This window comes from Eschscholzia californica, unplaced genomic scaffold (assembly GCF_041429995.1).
Source record: "Eschscholzia californica isolate CP2 unplaced genomic scaffold, dmEscCali1.0.p SCAF_2, whole genome shotgun sequence".
In the NCBI taxonomy this organism is placed as follows: Eukaryota; Viridiplantae; Streptophyta; class Magnoliopsida; order Ranunculales; family Papaveraceae; genus Eschscholzia; species Eschscholzia californica.
In genome coordinates, this window is record NW_028238309.1 from 3,391,557 (window position 1) to 3,411,967 (window position 20,411).

The 20,411-nt window shown below is 34.1% G+C and overlaps 2 long non-coding RNA genes across 2 annotated transcripts; both read right to left on the minus strand.

The window, feature by feature from the left end:
• Positions 1-1,344: 1,344 nt before the first annotated feature.
• LOC147555327 (uncharacterized) lies at positions 1,345-7,786 on the minus strand. Its single transcript, XR_015234990.1, has 4 exons — positions 7,615-7,786; positions 1,945-2,114; positions 1,724-1,793; positions 1,345-1,654 (listed from the first exon to the last, which is right to left on the minus strand). It is a non-coding gene; the product is annotated as an uncharacterized LOC147555327 (long non-coding RNA).
• Positions 7,787-17,829: 10,043 nt separating this feature from the next.
• LOC147555328 (uncharacterized) lies at positions 17,830-19,531 on the minus strand. The gene is made up of 2 exons (XR_015235049.1): positions 18,437-19,531; positions 17,830-18,138 (listed from the first exon to the last, which is right to left on the minus strand). It is a non-coding gene; the product is annotated as an uncharacterized LOC147555328 (long non-coding RNA).
• Positions 19,532-20,411: the final 880 nt, after the last annotated feature.

Here is a 20,411-nt window from a genome sequence, read left to right on the forward strand (position 1 = left end):
TCCATCATAGAGTTTGTACAAGTTACTACATGGGTGTCATGTGTCCCCTTATGTGTCAAGCAACAAGTCCATTAGGTGTCATGACACAAGACAAGTGTCCTTTATGTGTCAAACATTTAGACCATTAAGTGTGAACACACAAGACAACACACCTCATGCTTATAAATTCAACACATAGTGTCCATAGATTCAATACATGAATGAGTTTTATGAGCCCAACAAGTTTATACATAGTCATATTGTATGGGACATACTAATGGGCCTTGTTCATGAAAGTTAGTCCATGGGCCTTGCATGAACATAGCCCATGTGTAAGAGGCGGTTTTCCAAATTAAGACAGTTTCCAAATTGAGGCTTGTGGCGGTTTTGGAATTGTTCATAGGCGGTTTGGCATTAATTGGCGGTTTAGTTTGGTAGGCGGTTTGGTTGGTTGCTAAATTGGAATGGTATTAGTACTTTCCATCTTATACAAAATTGGTTGCTAAATATAGGGGGTTTGAGTGTTTTGAACACACCACAATCAACACAACTACTCAACAACAACTCTTCTTTAGAGAGCTAAAGAGAGAGAGAGAGAGCAAGTGAGAGAGAAATTTTATTCATAGTTTTTGAGCGGTGTTAAATTGATACAAAACATCGGTATGAAGGACAAAAAACTCATTTATTCAATACAACATATTACTGCTAAAGGCGATATTCTAGTATCTTTTGTATCATGATCGTCACAGTCACATATGTTCTTACATATTGTTGGAAGTTTTAAAACTTTTAGATTTCTATTTGTTTTATAACACTTCAAAATACTCCAAAAGTTAAAAGTTTAAAGAGGTGCAACGAAGCAAAAATATGGATTGGTATTAGTACTTTCCATCTTATACAAAATTGGTTGCTAAATATAGGGGGTTTGAGTGTTTTGAACGCACCACAATCAACACAACTACTCAACAACAACTCTTCTTTAGAGAGCTAGAGAGAGAGAGAGAGAGAGAGAGAGCAAGTGAGAGAGAAATTTTATTCATAGTTTTTGAGCGGTGTTTAATTTCTCGGTCGTCGAAGATTTAGTTTAGAAGGTTAATTTCTATACGGTACCATCTTGGGACGAACTTGCGGGTTGTGTGAGTCGTCTTCATCTATCCTTCAATAAAGATTTCTTGTTCGCCCGAGGACGTAGGCTTTAAAGCCGAACCTCGTTAATTCTGTTCGCATATTTGATTTTGGCTTAGCTTTTCGATTCATCTTCATAATCGGATCAATTTTTAGGATAGGTTCGATAGCTTCCGCGACTTTTAGTTCCAACACCATGTTTACAGACAAGTCCCCACGGGATCTGAACTGGGCTACAAATGCAACGTAACCAAATTACGATATAACACATATGATTTCAAATTACTCTCTAAGTTTTCGCACTCCGTCAACTTAGAGAGTGGAGACAAATTGTATGGGCCAAAATACGTCGTCAGGAGAGTCGTAAGAAGAACCCCAACTAGATAAATCATCATCTTTATTTACAAGTAATGGGGTTCTCTTAGACACTGTCACTTGTGGTTAATAACTGGTACTTGCTCCAGCTTCATGATTTCATCGATTCCTTGGATTGTCACGCACTCATGCAGAGCTTGAAGACCAATAATATGAGTACCGTCCGTCACTACACCTAAACACGAGGAAGGTAAGATATATATCGGGTTATAATACAGTAGGGAGTTCGATTATAAGGAGGTACCCAAGCCAAGAAAGTAAGATATCCATCTCTCTCCATATGATACTTTCGCATACCAGTCGTTTGGTGAACCCTGAAATTAAGAAAAAAAGCATATAGCTATGGCACCATTTGATATAACTTGGGAAAGAAAGCCTATTAGTCGATTATTCACATGGTATTCAAGAATGGTTCTATAAGCCTCAATTACCCTTCAAAACAAAGGAAACAGCGACAACAATTACCTGTTGAGGGGCAGATGAGACGAGGAGGTTAAGGTAGCATCATCTGTTCCTAGAAGTCGGAGCTTTACTCCACATGGTATTCGACTAAAAATATCGATACTCGGAGAACATTTCTGGTATAACTTTATTGTATTATACACGATAGCCCTTAGTTTGAGGTTCACTTGCACCTGTTTCAATGTTCAAGATAGTCACCATTCACGTTCTTGCTATTTTTACACTTCTTCCTTGCTCGGTATAACTGACAAATACTTGTTCAAATTACACTACATTATCCAAAATTTGTGGTAAAGTATAACACGCGAACACGAAAAAATCAAGTCGGTTCCTTGGAGTTTAAGCAACCAACTGCAACATAATAATCAGAGAGTCGTGGAAAGTTTTTGTTGAACTGTTGTGGTTCCTATGAAAATATCGGTATAGACCTAGGGCCGTGGCTGAGAAATTGGAGGCCCCGTGTTAAATTCGAATCTGGGCCTATCTTACACAAAAATAGGATAGACTACAAGGTTATTTAACATTAGATAGATAATAACAATGCATCTAACTGCTTTTTGTAAGAAATTACCCATAAGAAATTTTTCTAATCAAAATTTCATTTTTAGAGAAAATCTAGTTTTTGAATCCGCAGTCACTTGTAAGCAAACAAATCTGTTTATTTTATTTTAGATTGTAAGTTTAGAACTAGAAAAATTTATACTTTCTGGATTTTTTCATTTCAATATAATATCAAGAACATAACGATTAATTTTGTTGGCTAACCAAAATGAAGGAAAAAAAACTCATTTATTCAATACAACATATTACTGCTAAAGGCGATATTCTAGTATCTTTTGTATCATGATCGTCACAGTCACATATGTTCTTCTTAGATATTGTTGGAAGTTTTAAAACTTTTAGATTTCTATTTGTTTTAATAACACTTCAAAATACTCCAAAAATTAAAAGTTTAAAGAGGTGCAACGAAGCAGAAATATGGATTGGTATTAGTACTTTCCATCTTATACAAAATCACAAAAAATATGAAAAGTAGTTAGGCAATGTGATTGGAACCCGGGTCATTGGAATGGAGGATTATATATCTACTAAACCAAATCCTGGAGCCCTCGTGGTGGGGAAGCCTAGTGCGCGCGCCCTGCCAACACTCCCCCATCCACGGGCCTAGCAAGATGAAAACGCGAGGGTTTTAGGATTTTGGGTTTGCTTTTGTTCAGTGCATAGTTAAGGTTTTCAAACCCTTACGGTGAATGACATCCCATGATAGTGTGATATTAGGATATGGCGGGCTCTGGGTCCATTCTATCAAAGGGGTCTTTACCTAAAATTATACACGGAGATTGAGAAATGAAACCCGAGAGTTTGGTTGGTTCACAAACCAGTAAAGAAGAAATCGACCACAACGAAATATTGAATCGTACCAACTATCTAAAACAAGATCCATGTCTGTAAACTCCAAAACGGTGGAGGCCCCGTGTTCGATTCCCAAATGAGGTGGAATTCATGGTTTGTTGAACTTGGATTATTAAAGGTATAAATAAAACAGTTTAGTTGGGCTTTATGGCCGTTGTCCCTCTGCCTTTAGGTCGTTGTTTAGTTGGACTTTAGGTCAGTTTCTATAAGAGTTTAAATTTGTCGGATATTATGCTTATCACTTTCCTGAACTAACATACGAAGATAACATTAACCCATTGGTCATTTTTAAAGGGGCCAAACTTAAAACAGGTCATTTTAAGGGTCATTTTGGTCATTGGATTAGGTGGCCACGGCCTAATCACCCATTAGGTGCCTATATATATATATGGTATCAGAGCCTAGATGAGAGGCTAAAGAGATATTACCCTCTGATACCTATTTGACAATTGGTATCAGAGCCTAGACGAAAGGCTGAAGATATATTACCCTCTGATACCTATTTGACAATTGGTATCAGAGCTTGAAGAGCAAGCTAATGGATTGTGTTCTGATCCCATATGAGAATTGGTATCAGAGCCTGAAGACGCGCATGCTAGAAATATGCTACACTCTGATACCTATTTGACAATTGGTATCAGAGCTTGATTGGTCAAGCTTAAGAGTATGGAGCTCTGATCCTAGATGAGAAATGGATGTCAGAGCCTGAGCAGCAGGATGGAGATGCACGAGTGAAGATGTATTGCATCTTGATACCCATTTAACAATTGGTATGGTAGCCTATGGGATAGGCAAAAGAGTATGTTGCTCTGGTCCTTGTGATGGATATATATATATATATATATATATATAAGTATATATATAGTATATAATAAGTTAAAAGAAGATTAAACATGGGCCGGAAACGACTCAAATCTCGAAAGCATTCAAGCTCAACGACCAGTAAAAAGATCCCGCCAACAATTTCGGCGACGACGATCGAAGTTCTTGTTCATGCTATAGATGCCTTTTCAGGCGACTATTTCACTTTTATAGTTTCAAGTTTAGAGACCGTTAAAGAGTTCAAAAGCAGAGTAAGAAATGAGCTGAGAATTCCTGATGGTGGTGTTGTATCTTGTTTAATAATTTCGATGGCAACTTTAATCAGATGGAAAGACTGATTCTTGATTATAGAGGACTTAATCATGGAGATTTACTGTTTATAATGTGAGAATAGTCCCACATGGGAGAATAGGTATCTAGCAACTAAAAATATAAGGTCTAGGTCCTCTCCGCACATAGCCAATTGATTTTGAGTTGGATAACCACAAACTTAACATGGTATCAGAGCTAGGCCCACACGTGATAGGCTTAAAAACCACATGTGCTCCACGTCACTCGAAAGAAAAAAAAAATTAACGTGTTGAGAATGAGTATCTAGCAACTAAGAATATAAGGTCTAGGTCCTCTCCACTCATAGCCAATTGATTTTGAGTTGGATGACCACAAACTTAACAATTTATAAATTAAGATCACAATTTTCAGAAGGTTACCGATCGGGAAACCAATTTCTTGATCGGCTCAGTTCTTTTATCAGGAAAAAATGTCGGTCTGTTCGAAGTGGGTAGCCGGTAGTTATTGATAAAAGTGAGGGAATGGCAGGAAGATCTCCCAGTGAAGGGAATGGTTGTGAGAGGAAGATCTCCTGGTGAATGTTTATGTGAAAAATGCATTAAAAATAAGATTGAACTGAACCAAGAAAAATTAGAAAGACATGGGGAGTCTCGTATTTTTTTTACTGACTTACAATGAAAGTCTTGGCCGCAGTATCAGTACAGGAATTGAATGCAACATTAAAAATAGATTGATCAGAAAGAGTTAAGAATCTGACCAATTCGTTACTCTGCTGTCGTATATGAATTACCATCGTATTTCAAAAACCAGAACCCAAAATTTTACTAACATTCTAACTAAATACTAAATCAAGAACCATAACCTGACTTTCATTCAAGAAGCTTATGATTATTCATTTAAATTGAACTTAATTGTAACAAAATATAATGTATATAGAAATAGAAGAAATGAAATTCTATCTAAATTGACCTTAATGATAAATCTAACACCATATAATGATTGAATCAGATTAGATCACAAAATTAACTGAGCATCGTTCATTAATCAAACATCATGATTACTGTCACTAATTCGATTTGTATGGCGTTATAGATGTACAACTAAGGGGGGGGGGGGGGGGGGGGGTAGTGGATCAAGACATTGGGGGACATTAGGGGACAATCAGAGACAAAATGTTCCGTGGACATTTCAAGACATTTCAAGACATTTCGGGACATTTGTCTGTAGACAAAATGTCTTTATAGACATTTCAAGACATTTGATTCGTAGACAAAATGTCTTTATAGACATTTCAAGACATTTGATTCATAGACAAAATGTCTTAAGAGACATTTCAAGACATTTGGTTCACGGACAAAATGTTCCGGGGACATTTCAACATACTGAATCCATGGACCAAATGTGTAGTGGACATTATTATTATTATTATTATTATTATTATTATTATTATTACTATTATTGTTATTATTATTATTTTTATTATTATTATTATTTTTATTATTATTATTATTATTATTATTATTATTATTATTATTATTATTATTATTATCTCATCATTGAAGGACAATTGGTAGACATTTATTATTTTAATATTGTCTAACCATATGAAATAATATATTTGTACTCGTATTTCAAAAATATATTTTTCGATATTTGTGGACATCTGTGGATATCTGAGGACATTGAAGGACAGTTGGTAGACAATTATTTTAATTTTATTAATTGTTTAACCATATGAATTATGAAATAATATATTTTTACTCATATTTCAAAAATATATTTTTAGACTTTTGTAGACAACCGTGGATATCTGAGGACATTGATTGACAATTAGTGGACATTTATTATTTTAATATTATCATTATTATATAATCATATGAAATGATATATTTGCACCACTAATCTGAAATATATTTTTTGACTTTCGTAGACATCCGTAGATATCTGTGGACATTGATAGACATCTGTAGATATCTGTGGACATTAATATAATAATAATATAATAAAATAAAATAACATAATATAATAATAAAATAACATAATATAATAATAATATAATAATATAATAATATAATAATATAATATATCATAATAATACAATATAATATAATATAATATGATAATAAAATATAATATAATAAAATATTAATATAATAATAAAATAAAATATAATATAATAATATTATATTACTATAATAATAAAATATAGTAATATAATAATAAAGTAATGTTATAATAATATAATAATAGCACAATATAGTAATATGATAATAATATCATTATTACTATAATAGAATAATAATATTATAATATAATACTATATAATAATACAATAATATAATAAAAGAGAATATAATAATAATATAATATAGTAATATAATAATAAGATAATATTATAATAATATAATAATAGTATAATTTAATAATATGATAATATTTTATATATTATTTATTATATATTATTTAATCTAATTTGATAATAATAATTATTTTTATTATCTTCCTCACTGAAATGTCCCAAAGTTTCCTCAAATGTCTTCCATATTTTGAGAGACATTTTCTCTCCAAAAGCTCTCCAAATTTACACTAAAATGTCTCCAAATGTCCCCAAAACTAATTTGTCTTGAAATGTCCCCAAATTCGTGTCCCAAACGAATAACACGGACATTTGGAGACATTTAAAATGTCCCCAACCAATAACACGGACATTTCGGGACATTTGAAATGTCTCCAACCAATAACACGGACATTTGGAGACATTTCGGGACATTTGAAATGTCCCGAACCAATAACGCATACATTTCGGGACATTTAAAATGTCCCCAACCAATAACACGGACATTTGGGGACATTTCAAATGTCCCCAACGAATAACACGGACATTGGGGGACATGAAAATGTCCCCCAATGTCTTGATCCACTACCCCCCCTAAGTCTCAATCTTGAAACTTCTCTCCCATCTAGAGTTTTAATGTTAAATATCTTCTTATTTTTTGAAAAGAGGGTTCGAAAAGATGGAATAATGTACAACTTCTGATATAACTTCTTAGTAAAACAAAAGTAAATCAAGTATCAAAGTATCAAGTATCAATTCTTCTTGTTCATCATCAATGGTGGAAATTTTAAAATCAAGAAAGAGGCACTTACTTTTCAGTTGTAGAAGATAGAACGGATGGAATCGTTTGAACCTGATTTTGTTGGCATGCGTATGGTACTTGATGTAATGATTTTAGGTTGATTTTGTTGGAATGGATTGAAGAAGATGAAAAGGTTGAAGCCGTTTGGCTCTGTAATCGTTTGAGAGAGAAAGAGATTTCTCATCTAGATATTCTAGACTTAGTATATATACATGGGTAAATTTGTAAAAAATAACTTAAAAATGGGTCATTAGAAAATCAGGGTTAGTCCACCAAACTTTTTTGGGTCAAAGGTCATTTGACCCAAATTCCTACGTAAATTAGGCGTTTCTATAAGTCTGGATTGGACAACATGCCATCCAAAGCCTTATGTCTGTGACTGGCCTACTTGAGCCAGCCGGATAATGTGCATCTCATGGGCTTGGACAGGGTGACCAAACGTAGCCTTATGTATGTGACAGACAAACCATAAATAGTGGTCCAAATGCATACGCACAACTCCCTCATCGAACTCCGTGGATTCATTGGGGCTTGTGGATCTTTTCCCGCTCTTAATTGCACGAAGACACCCAAACTAAACTACAGAGTCAACAAACAGCATGCCTTGGGCAGGTACAGAACCAATACTCATCTGGGAAGTTCTAAATGCGTCCTCCTTCTGGGGTGTCTATATCAATGTTACGTGACGCATCTTGGTTTGCACCGCCGAAGACTATTTTAATCATTTATGGTACGGAAAATGTAATATACTTACCTGTTTTACCCGACACACTCACACCTGAACCTATTTTTACCCTCACTTTTCCAATGTACACATGTTGGCAAATGTCTTGACCAATTACTGTGAGTAAGAAAAGGAGATGTAGAGAAAAAAAGAATAAGAAAAAGAGAGAGCAAAAGAGGAGATTGACAAAGCTAGTGGTCGTCACCCAAGACCCAGCCGACGACCCTCTGCCAGTGACATGAGAGGTTGTGTTTGACTAATTTTTTTTTTTTTTACTTTTTCACCCTTTAAGAATTTGTGCCCCATAAAACTTTTTTTATTTCCTTGAAACACGATTTTTTTTTTCTAAATCACATGAACATAACTGCCATTGGACTCACTCCACAAATTAGGCCTTTGTTTCAGACTTGCTTTGAAGTCTGAAATATGTTGGCTCTGTTTTGGCCCATTCAAACAACAACTCAATTCAACAACATTTTAAGATTTTTTACACAAAAGGTATACTCAACCTTCCTTTTACATGTTCAGTCACATAGAGAAAAAATATTGTTTCTCTCACATGCCGTTCATGTGAGAGTCTAAGGAGGCAAGTCATGTAGCCTTGTTGTGACGCAGCGGAAAACGATAAAAAAATGCCTTAGATCTTCGTCTAAAGACTATAGAACCGAAACTAAGAAGATTTAATACTAAAATACTGAACTTTATTGATAAACTTGGATGAATGAAACAACTACTAGACCCTCTTTATATAGGCTTAGGGTTTCCTAATCCTAATCAAATTCTGATGTAGCGCATAGTAAGCAAGAGATTTAAAGTATAGAGGTCTCTCCTCTATGATTGATTAAATCAAACAAAACTTTATTCAATAAACTAAGATCCTTTAACAATAAACATAAAAGGCATATTTATAGGCTTCAAACTCTAAAATAATAGAAGTCTAAAATTACTAAAACTCTAAAACATCTAGAATCTAGAAACTACTAAAAACTAGGAAAACAACAAAAATTGGGAAACTGCTAAAAACTAAGAAAATAACCAAAACTGAGAAACTGCTAAAAACTAGGAAATCTTTTCTTAGCAACTAATATTCTAAAACTACTAAAACTAAGAAAATATAGAATTCGGAAACTACTAAAGATAGAAAATCATCCTCTAGGTCATCCAATCCCAGACTTGTCACGACCTCACTTAGCATAAAATTCAAATGTTATTTTATCAGTTGGATCATCCTCTCCGGGTTGGACAAATTCGACCTCAGATTTGAATTGTCCTCGTCCGTATCATCTTCAGAATATGGTAATAAGTCTTTGACATTAAAAACATCCGAGGAGTGCACATGACTTAGCAATTTCAGACGATAAGCATTCGGATTAATTTTTTCAAGTATCTCTAGTGGGCCGATTTTCATTGTTGATAACTTGTTAATTTCGTCCACTAGGAATTTGTCTTTGGTTAAACCAACCCAAACATACTCACCCTCTTCATACTCCACGTGTTCCTCTAGGCTCGTCCTATAATGAACTATCGGCAAGGTCGCACTAGGAAATTGATTAATTTGATGTTGAACATCCTTTAGCGGTGGTAAATTGTCAGGTAGATCTGTAGGGAAAACATTCGCGATTTCTTTCAATGTTGGAAGAGCGGAATATGGAATCACTTCATCCACCATACTACTTTCCTTACCCATCATATATTCAACATCAGTTTGTTCAACTTCCTCAATGAACAACCCATGGGATAACAAATTCGAAGTGTCACCTTTGTTAGTTGTAGGAGGAATCTCGGTAGCAACACAATTTTCTTTTTGTCGAATTTAAAACTATAAGTGTTCTTTCTTTGCTTCACTTGTTGTGATTTTTGATATACTTGGCGTAGTTATGTGGAAGAAAAGTTGTACGCATATATTTCTTCATCTTCTCTCACGAAGTTACGTTTGAATTCTTTGTTCTAGACTGCACCAACTTATGTTGCTACCACCATGCAACAACCCTATCACGAAATCTAGTAGCCACAAGAGGAACATGTCTATCTTGAGGTATCCCCTTAAACTCTAGAATATCACCAACTGTAGTTAGCCAATCGATGAATTCTTCATCTTGACCACGCCGTCCCGATTCCGGAATATCAATCCTCAATCCCGTTTCCCATCTTCGAGAATCGTGATTGGTTTTGTTCCTTCTTCCTCGAATGTCCCTAGAAAAAGGGTTATCAAATCATTTTTAGTAGATTTATTATCCCTTACCGAGTGACGATTTGGTGAAGTCATTTCCCTTTGATGAACAATGTAAGCATCTAACTGTCCATCATTCGAGTCATGTTTTGCTGCCATTCGTCAACACCGTCTAATCGTGATTTATAGCTTCAGCTCTTTCATTAACAATATTCATAGAATTCTCCCTACCTCTAGCAGGTTGTCTTCTCGGTGACATTGTCAAAGATCGACGCAAGGTCTAGTACTAATTGATGCAACGCGTAGTAGGCAAGAGATTTAAAGTATAGAGATCGCTCCTCTATGATTGAATAAATCAAACAAAACTTTATTCAATAAACTAAGCTCCCTTAACAATGAGCATAAAAGGCCTATTTATAGGCTTCAAACCCTAAAATAATAGAAGTTTAAAATTACTACAACATCTAGAATCTAGAAACTACTAAAAAATAGGAAAGCAACCAAAATTGGGAGACTGCTAAAAACTAAGAAAATAACCAAAACTGGGAAACTGTTAAAAACTAGGAAATCTTCTCTAAAGCAACTAATATTCTGAAACTACTAAAACTAAGAAAATGTAGAATTCAAAAACTACTAAAAATAGAAAATCTTCCTCTAGGTCATCCAATCCCTGACTTGTCACGGCCCCATTTAGTATAAAATTCTAATGTTATTTTGTCAGCTGCATCAAATTCAAATAAAAATTTCTAATAAATAAAATACTAGTTTCCTAAACCTAATCAAATTCTAATAACAAGCTCTAAATAAATAAAATACTAGAATCTAAAACTTAGAAGGTTTCCTAAAAATATAAAACTGCCAAAGTTAACAATTCTCTACTAAAAAGAAATCGGAAACTACTGATATAACTTGATATGTAAGATTTTCAGAAAATCTTCTGAAAATCACTCTGCATCAGTCTCCTCCACTTCAAAGAAACTCGCCTCGAGTTTACTAATTGATTGGAAGGTTATCTTGAAAGGTACAACCTTGAGATAACTTTTTCCTTAATTGTGCATGGGAATCATCTAACTTTCAGATTGGACTGAAGATTTTATTAGGTCACAGGAAATTTTTTAACTATATTCGTGATGTGATTCAAACTCCCTTTTCACCCCAAAAATAAACTTGTGAAGGTCTTGAATACGGAGACTGAAAATTAGCAACTTTGATGAACTTCCGATAAAATTCCAAACCACTCCATGTGAAAGTTGAACAACTTGAGATTTACAAAACACTGAAAAATGGATCTTCGTATGAAAGGACTTCAATTGGACTAATGTCTAACTTGCTAAGTTTCCCACCTTTTGATTCAACTTCCTTTGACTCAATTTTCTGAACCACTTAAATTTCTTGAACAATTTGTTTAGAAACAAATCCATCATCGTGTAAATTGATATTACGAGACTTTTCTATGAACACAATAACGTCGGATTTTGCTTCATGAATAATAGATTGTCTATGGTTGCAATTCGTGGTGGTCCAATATTCTCTATGGGAGTTGTTTTTACATTTTTTATAGTTAAGCGAGGTTGTTCTCCTCTTCGATATCCAAAGTTCCTATATTTCTGCTCTTGAGCTTCAATTTTTAGAGCCTAGTTGTGCACATCTTGAATAACCCATACTGTAACTATCCCCACCTTTTCTCGCAGACTAAATTTGAATCCGCTTAGAAATTGATTTGCTACAACATCTTCATATTCTGCAATGTTTTCCATATTGTTTCCTTGAGCTAATCTTGAAAACTCCTCATAGTACTCACTTACTGAACGCAACCCTTGTCTACAGTTCTCGTATATCTTGAACAAGTGTTGTTGATAATTAGGAGGTAAGAACCCCTCTCTCTCTCTCTCAGGTTCCCTTTCATAAACAACCAACTCTGGATGGGTAGCTTTCCTTGTCTCATTCTTTGATGTTGTAATTGATCCCACCAAACATCAAAACTTCGTTTGAGTCTACAAGCAATAATTTTTACCATCTATTCGCCACGAACAGTATATGACATAACTACTTGTCGCTCAACCTCATGTAGCCAATCAAGGAATTCTCCGATCGTTAAATAGCCATTGAAGTGTGGTATTTCTGCCTTGATTTTATATTCATCATAATCTCTACGCAGATATAATTGGTTAGGATAATAGTTATCTCTGTTTTCTTGGTTGCCAGCATATTGTTGAAGTGGTTGTGCTCCGCCTTCGTTTCCATTAATGGCAAAGCTTCAAACAAAGAGGTTGGGTTGCTCATTTCATTGGTTGGACTTAACTTTACTTAAGATTAAAGATAGGGGTCGGGCGGTCTTAAGTAAGATAGGAGAAGGCTCGTTTAGTAGACATCAGCTTGGTTGTGGGCGAATCCCTCAACGCGTTGTTTGTTAATAGGTTGCCTAGGGTTTGTATTGACATTCAGGTTGTTAATCATCTCCTTCACTTGGGCTAGTTGATGGCTCAAACTGTCAATTCTTGCCCACATAGCATTGTTACCTCGTTCACCATCGAGGTTTGTATTTTTAGCTTCGCCTTCTGCCATTAAGCCAGAAGAAACCTCGCTCTTGATGCCAACTGACGAAGCAGAAAACTCCGTAAAAAGATCTTCGCCTAAAGACTATAGAACCGAAACTAAGAACATTTAATACTAAAATACTGAACTTTATTGACAAACTTGAATGAATGAAACAACAACTAGACCCTCTTTATATAGGCCTGGAGTTTCCTAATCCTAGTCAAATTCAAATATCAATTTCTAATAAATAAAATACTAGTTTCCTAAACCTAATCAAATTCTAATAACAAATTCTAAACAAATAAAATACTAGAATCTAAATACTTAAAAGGTTTCTTAAAAATATAAAACTGGCAAAATTAACAATTCTCTACTAAAAAGAAATAAGAAACTACTAAAATAACTTGATATGATGATATCTAAGATTTTCAGAAAATCTTCTGAATTCCCTGCATCATGTTGTTTTTAAAGTTGGAAAAACGAACATCTAAATTGACACACAATTCACTTCAGATCTAAAAAAATTTAACAAACAAAACACAACTTAAGTGGAGTTTTGGAACCACTTGAAAGAAATCAATAGCTTCTCTAAAGCTCATGATCAGACCTAGTAGTACCTATTAGACAAGAAGCGTGTCCATGGAGGGTTCAATCTTGGAGCATATCCAATGCAACAATCAACAAAAACTTCATTAATCCAATGTGTCAATTATGAATTGAGATTCTTTTTCATAGGTGACCCTATTGATATCTTCATTTCAAAATACTTCTCCAATGGAGCACTCAAAAAATTCAACATTCACTCTTAACTTTTTTTTGTAATATTTGAAATTATGGTGTGGGGAAATTGTGTTCTTTTTTAGTATCTCAACATTTATTGCTAGTATTGCATTTGAGAGTGTTTTTTTTTTTTTGCTAAAAACTCAATTAATCCTAGATGTCAATTTGAGTTTCTTGAGTGTTGCATTGGAGATGATCGTACAACAAATCAATCGAGATTTATATCTCTCCAGAACGGTAAAGTTAATTTTGGAGGTTGCTGATGTAATCCGGTTTTCAAATCATTTGCCCCAAAACTAGGCACGAACGCACACAGATGATTTAACAAACGAAACTAAAATGTGGTAGGATCAATTTTAAATCAAACAAGTAGTCTTTGGGGGCACTCATGTCACACTTCAGAACCTATGATGAAAGTCACCTCCCTATGAAGATTTGTTCACATGAATTAGCTTCCCGAAATGGTTTTGAGTTTAATTATTCTTTCCATTTTACTGATCTATCGATACCATGGGTCAGAGAATGATCCCATATCTCTTCAAAGTCGACTTTGGAAGAGATAAGTCGACGAACACTAAACACCAGTGACATAAAAACTCGCTGCAAAAACAACAACATCAAGCTTGCTTACATTTGAAGCCAAATCCATCTTCTTGTAGAGTGCTGAGTTACTGATGCAGGGAGATTTTCAAAAGATTTTTTGAAAATCTTAAAATCATCAAATCAAGTTATTTTATTAGTTTTCTATTTTTGTTTAGCAGAGAATTGTTAATTTTAGCTGTTTTATATTTTTAAGAAACCATCTAGGTATTAGATCCAAGTATTTTATTTGTTTGGAAAGTTGTTATTAAAATTCGATTAGGTTTAGGAAAGTAGTATTTTATTTATTAGAAATTGTTAATTAGAGTCTGTTTAGGTTTAGGAAAACCTTAATGCCTATATAAAAGGGGATTCAGTAGTTGTTTTATTCATTCACTTTAATCAATAAAATACAGAGTTTAGTTTATTCTTGTCAGGTTTGTTCTACAAGTCTTAAGACGGAGATCTAAGGTTTTTTTCTGGGTTCTATAAGTTTTAGACGAAGTTCTAATTCTTTTTTGAAATTTTCCGTTGCGTCAGTTGGCATCAAGAGCGAGAATTTGCCTGGTTCGATATCATCTACGCGAAGATCACTTTAGAACACATCGATGGATTTGCCAAAGATGCATCTAAAGTTGGTTTAAAAAAATCAAAAAGAAAGAAAGAAAAAACCATCACATTATTATTCCCTATTTTGTTATCAATCAGTCAATATGGAGAAGTACAATTATGGTAACAGTTTTTTAGTTCAAGTGCACTCACGTAGAGAGTATAATGAGTACAAGATTAACGAAGAGATACCAATTTTTTATGGGTATTTAACTATAGAAGAATTCCTTGATTGGCTAGAGAAGGTTGAACGAGAAGTTAATATGTCAACGGCTATTCTCAATGAGAAGATAGTTAAAATTATTGCTTAGCTTGTAGGTTTAAAGGGGGCGCCTTAGATTGGTGGGATCAATTACAACATCTAAGAATGAGACAAGGAAAGACACCCAACCAGAATTGGCCGTCTATGAAAGAGAACCTCAGAGATAGGTTCTTACCTCTTGATTATCAACAACACTTATTACGGATATACCGTAGACAAGGGTTGCATTCAGTGGGTGAATATTATAAGGAGTTCTCGAAGTTGGCTCAAAGAAACAGTATAGAAAATTTTACTGAACCTGATAATATTTTAATAGATCGATTTCTGAACGGATTAAAATTTAGCTTGAGATGTAGTTTGAGAGAAAATGTGAGGTTAATTAATTTATGGACTATTCAAGACACATACAACGTGGCCTTACAAATTGAAGTTCGGGAACGGGAACATAGGTACTTTGGATTTCGAAGGGAAGAACAACCTCACTTAACTAAAAAAAAGGTAAAAACAACACCCTTAGATAATAATGAACCACCACGAATTATCACCATAGACGATTCAAACAATATTATTGATGAAGCAAAATCCGACGTTATTGTGTTTAAGGATAAGTCTCCTAATATCAACTAACATAATGAGGAAATTGTTTCGGAAGAATTGGTTCAAGAAATTGAGATAAAAGAAGTTGTTTAAGAAATTGAGTCAAAGAGAGTTGTTAAGAAAATTGAGTTAAAAAAAGTTGTTCAGGAAATTGAGACAAAGAATGTTGTTTAGGAAATTGAAGTGGTTCAGAAAATTGAGTCAAAGGAAGTTCATTCAAAAGAAGGTGAGAAACTTCGCAAGTTAGACTTTAGTCCAATTGAATTTCCTTCATGCGAAGATCCGTTCTCAGAATTTTGCGAATCTGAAATTGTTTCACATGGATTGATAAGTAGTTTTGTTGGAAAGTCTTCATCGAAGTTCGCAAATTTCAATCACTATACTTAGGATTTGTACAAGTTTAATTGTGGGTGAAAAGGGAGACTGAGTCATATTACGATTATAAAGAGAAATTTTTCTGTGCCCTAATAAAATCTGAAAGTTTGGTAATTCCTATGCATAGTTCAAGGATATATCAAGGGAGTATACCAATCAAGATAACATTCAAGTCAATCAGTAAACTTAATCAGTAAACTTGACGCGAGTTTTTCTGAAGTGGAGGAGTCTGATGCAGGGAGATTTTCAAAAGATTTTTTGAATATCTTAAAATCATCAAATCAAGTTATTTAAGTAGTTTCCTATTTTTTTTAGTAGAGAATTGTTAATTTTAGCAGTTTTATATTTTTAGGAAACCTTCTAGGTTTTAGTTTCAAACATTTTATTTATTTGAAAAGTTGTTATTAGATTTCGATTAGGTTTAGGAAAGTAGTATTTTATTTATTAGAAATTGTTAATTAGAGTCTGTTTAGGTTTAGGAAAACCCTAATGCCTATATAAAAGGGGATTCAGTAGTTGTTTTATTCATTCAGTTTAATCAATAAAATTCAGAGTTTAGTTTGTTCTTGTCAGTTTTGGTTCTACAAGTCTTAAGACGAAGATCTAAGGTTTTTTTCTGGGTTCTATAAGTTTTAGACGAAGTTCTAATTCTTTTTCGGAATTTTCGGCTGCGTCAGTTACCCATGATTGATGCAACATTTCTAACTCACGGCATGTCTCGTTTAGTTGGACAATAGTTCTCACAATCAGGCCTTCTGGAACATCTGTAAGTTCACAAATATTTGCATACGGTGTTCCCTGACACAACATGAATTGCAGAAAATTTACAGAAAAAGGATTCTAGTGAGATGTTTATGAAACCAGCAATAGGTTTGTGTTTATATTTGATCAATGTCACCTGAGACGCGGTACGTTCCAGTATGAGGTACTCTTGTTAGACGTTTCCGATTCGCTAGGGTATAATTATTCAAATTTATACAATATTATATATATATATATATATATATATATATATATATATATATATATACACATGGCGTAAACACATACATATCTTATATAGTTTTGAAGACACAAGAACCCCAAGAGAGAAGACTTGAAAAAATATCTTATATAGTTTTGGAGAGAGAACTTGGAGCTCTAAAGATCTGTTTTTTGTTCTTATTTTTCTGATAGACTTTCTTCTCTTGTAAACATCATTTTGAGTTTGATTAAAAGTCTATAATATCTTTTTTCATCTTTTTGGTTTTGTCCTGCAAATGGGTACGTCAGCTTTGGCGATCTGATTCGCAAACCCACCCTAAAAGGGACAAAACCAAAAGAATATTTGAAAACAAATCTGCATATTCTCCAAAGTGAGTATTCATGGAAAGCTTGTAAACAGATACGCATTTACAGCACAATAAAAGCAAGTGGACAATCACTTCGGACTCGCACTATATTCTTAATTGCGGGATTTAACTTATTAACACAAGGAGGGAAACCCGAGTAAAAGAAAATGAGTGAAGGTGATAAAACAAGAGGCGGCAAGCCGGCAAAGAGAACAAAACCCAAAATCTTATATTGGACAACTACCGCTCAAGAAGACTGATAAGTAATACTGTACGCAGATATATTTATTTTTCAGTGGCTTATGCAAGAAAATGAACAAAGAATGAAGAATAACCTCTTCTTTGCAGAGGCCAACTTCAGAGACATGGGTCAGAAGTGTTCTTTTGTTGAAATGCAAGGGCAGACATGAGGACCGTCGCTTCCTCTGGTTCCAGATCATCCAATTGGTTCTTGAACAAGCACTCGGTTGATATCAACTCTTCCCCGGAATTCATCCCACATGCCACACGCCATTGATCTGAACGACAAGGTCAGCATCAATGCAACCAACTGCCTTCAGCACGTCAATCTGCAAAAGCAAAAACCTCAACATTATAATGCTTAAAACCGTTAGTATTTCAACGTAAATGGAAAATTAGCTCAATCTTTTGAACTAATAGTAATAGATCCTTACATGGTAAAGCTAGATGAGGGAAAATTGTACCGAATCCAGTTAAAATCTAGGATTCATTAGCTCCAGCCCAAACAATAATGTTTGAGGTCGAATCGTCGAACTCGTTAATTTATGTCTCAACGGAAAAATCTATACACCAAACATCCGTGACCAAGTGAAAAGTAAGCTAGGTTTTATTTGTGCAAGAAATTACCTCACCCTGAAAATCTGGCATCTGCTGAAGTGCTTCATTTGAAACTTCAGGGCATTAACCCTGTGCTTGTGTAGCTCTTCTATTACAGTAAGGTGCTCCCTGAATTTTGAGCATCCATAACACTTGTTCTCCGACATCTTAAGCAATAGTTTATTCCATCTATGGTATGACATCTTAAGCAATAGTTTATTCCATCTATGGTATGCTTCCACATACACCATATCTTTAAGCTTCAAATCTGAAATAGATTCACCACCCACAATACTGTTCGCCGATATTCAAATAACTGTGAGAGTGAGTAATACCATTGCAAACCAGATGTTATTATTCTCCAAACCACTCAATGTACACTGCCCGCGCTAGCTAAAGCCTGATTTAGCAAATAAAATAAGTAATGCACAACCACTTAGTATAGAAACTCAAACAGATTACATAATAGATAAGATATGTGAAGCTTGAGATTTGAAGAGCCTTATGTCTTGGCATCTCATGTTCGACAAGTGTTTTACGTTCAAGATCTAAGTGAGTTTGAATGTAATGTTGTTGTAAAGGATAATCCGAGGGACACTTTTGACATGAGTAGTCGTGAAGTTAATGACCAACTATTGGATAGTGATCCATTTCTGATTCTTATTAATGTCAAGCTTGACGATGAAGAAATTAGTATTGTTAATGAGGATGTATCGGGCGAAATTGTTAGTGCGGATGAACCAACTAATGTAATTGAGAATGAAAATGATGTCAGAGACGAGGTCGACGATGAAGATGTAGAGCTAGAATATACTTGCGATGATGATGTTGAAAGTAATGAGCTCGAAGATATGGAAGACGAAAATACTTCAAAGGTATGGATTTTTTACATCAAATTATTAGTAACCACTTGTTTGCTGATTTTACATTTTAACTATTGAGTATCTTCGTAGGACTCTCGAGGTTCATCACAAGCACCAACTTCACTCAACTGAAATGGACCAACAAATTCTCGGTTACAAATAAACTCATCTCTCTCTCCCTCCGTTTTTCTTACTTGCCTTCTCAAAATGAAACAACAAAGGACCTATATCATTTTAATGCCATTACCGTTTTCTTTGGAGTAGATAAATTAATTTATATTCCAAATTTATGAGGTATCTTATCTTTTAGCCAAACTTGTGAGGTATCTTATCTTTCTGAATTAAAACCTGCAAATTTATATTCCAAATTTATGAAGAAGCATAATGATTATCGCACTGAATTCTTTAAGGTACTTATTATTATAGGACAATACTTGGTCTTCAATTTTTTGAATTTTGATACTCCTCCCGTCCCAATTTAAGAGTCTCGTATTTCTTTTTCGTCCGCCCCAATTTAAGAGTCTCATTCTTCTTTTATCATATTAAATCCCTTGTTTTTCCAATTATACCCATGTTAATGTATAATGTGTTTATTACCTAATTAAAACAATTCATATTTTGGTAATCTTCTAAAGAGAGATGAGAATAAATTGTGTTTATGGAAACTAATCTTATATATAGTGCTATTAATTCTTTTAAATTCCAAAATACATGTTACAATTAATATGGGTAAAAATGGAAAAGTAAAAATTGTGAAAAAAAAAGTTACATTTCTAAACTGGGACTCTTAATTTGGGACAGAGGAAGTATATTTTTTTAGAATTTTGTTTCTACTTCTTGTTTTATGCACCTTATCTTGACCGACATAGGAAAATTTTGCCTTCCCATCCACTGTCTTCTTAGAACTGATCTAATTCTTTACACATTCTAAGGTAGTATTTCTGTTTTTTGGATTGTTTGAATCTGAGTTGTGTGTATGTGATTTGCTTCATCTGTTCCAGTTATGGTTTATAGACCCACTTGTCATTTTTCTGAGTTAGTATTTCATATCTTAATTAAGATGCATTTTAGGTTTGCCTCAAATAGATTTGAGATCAGTTCAATTTTGTTTCCCTGATCCAGGTTTTGAGGATGTTTTTGGT